The sequence below is a fragment of the Aotus nancymaae genome, unplaced genomic scaffold (assembly GCF_030222135.1).
Source record: "Aotus nancymaae isolate 86718 unplaced genomic scaffold, 86718_ANA_hifiasm-v0.15.2.pri h1tg000058l, whole genome shotgun sequence".
Taxonomy (NCBI): Eukaryota; Metazoa; Chordata; class Mammalia; order Primates; family Aotidae; genus Aotus; species Aotus nancymaae.
Genome location: NW_026988472.1, coordinates 41,514,197 through 41,515,803, shown reverse-complemented (window position 1 = coordinate 41,515,803; position 1,607 = coordinate 41,514,197). Strand labels below are relative to the sequence as shown.

Here is a 1,607-nt window from a genome sequence, read left to right as displayed (position 1 = left end):
CATCAGCTGGGACCTTACATTTTTGGAATAAATCCTGCTTATGATGTATAATTATTTTATTATATTGTTTTATTAATTTTTTTCTAGAAGAGTTAGATCTTGGTTGAATAAAAGGAGAGTGTGTATGCCTAAAAGTGATGTTCAAGATTTTTTTAAAAAGTTTTAAATTATTAAGAAAAAAAAATTTAAAATTATTTTCAAAGGTTCTCATGGGTACAGAGTAGGTGCATGTATTTCTGGGGTATGTGAGATGTTTTGATACAGGCATGCAATGTGAAGTAAGCACGTCGTGGACAATGAATAAGCATTCATCCTTTGAGTTACAAACAATCCAATTACATTCTTTGTTATTTAAAAATATGCAATGAAGTTATTATTGACTATGGTCATCCTATTGTGCTATCAATAGTAGATCGTATTCATTCTTTCTATTTTCTTTTGTACCAAGTAACCATCCCCACCTTCACCCCACAATCCCCCTCTACCCTTTCCAGCTTCTGGTAACCATTCTTCTATTCTCTATGTCCCATGTTCAGGATTTTGAGGAACTAAAAATGTGCATAAAATTCAAGTACATAGTTTTTTGTGGTTCATAAGAATCATGATTGGGTTTTCATGCTCACATGTGAGATGTGCCTCCTTTAAACCTTGTGATGTTGGCACATTACCCATCTATTGTGAAAAAATTACATACTATTTACTCTGATGAAGAATAAGGATGTAAGAACCTATTAGTAAAATTGTATGTTGTGCACAGAATAATATTTAAAATAATGTTATATGAAAAATAACTGTAGTTGCCAGTTCTCAATAAAATAGAAAGATCCTTCACTGGTATGCAGGCTATTGAGTCACTCTTTTACCTCCAGACCCATAGCAGTTTCTCAAAGAATGGAGGAACCAAAAGTTAGAAGATTCTGTCTCAGCTGTTCTTGCCCTTTCAGAATAGAATTCCAGGCAGAGATTAATTTGGGCCTTGCAGATCTTTCTACTTTTTTTTCTACTCCAGCATCAGACTTTTCTTTTTTGTGCCTACTTTGAGTAGGTAAGTTTATCCTTGTATGAGCAAAGACAACTAAGTAAGGAAGTAACAAACCAAAATGTAGCATAAGAGAGTTGTATGTGTGCGTGAGGTGCACACATGTGCATGGAAGGGGTGTACTTTATCTTTGCTTTTTGTTGTTGCTTTTTAAAAATTCTAATAGAGATGAGGTCTCACTATGTTGCTCAGGCTGGTCTCAAACTCCTTGGCTCAAGGGATCTTCCTGCCTAGGTCTCCCAAAGTGCTAGGATTACAGACATGAGCCACCACGCCTGGCCACCTTTGTAATCTGCATAAATCTGGGCCACCCTAGTGTCCACCTCAGCTCAGTGCATATTCAGCAGATACACTGCTCTAACAATCCAAAAATAATTCAAAACCTATTTAAATTTTTTTACAGCAGTATCCACAAAATGTAAAGAAGAATTCCAGTCATAGCACTCAGCCAAATTTCTCTTCACTTGCCTTTCATCATAACTTCATCATCATAACTATTGGGTTATGATGAAAGCCCTATTTCTTTTCCATTTCTTTTCTCTTCCTTGAAGTTACACACTCTCAACCC

General features: G+C 35.6%; 1 non-coding gene across 1 annotated transcript; it reads left to right on the top strand.

Moving 5' to 3' along the window:
- The first annotated feature begins 577 nt into the window (after positions 1–577).
- LOC135270008 (small nucleolar RNA U13) lies at positions 578–678 on the top strand. The gene has a single exon (XR_010338236.1). It is a non-coding gene; the product is annotated as a small nucleolar RNA U13 (small nucleolar RNA).
- The last annotated feature ends 929 nt before the right edge of the window (positions 679–1,607 follow it).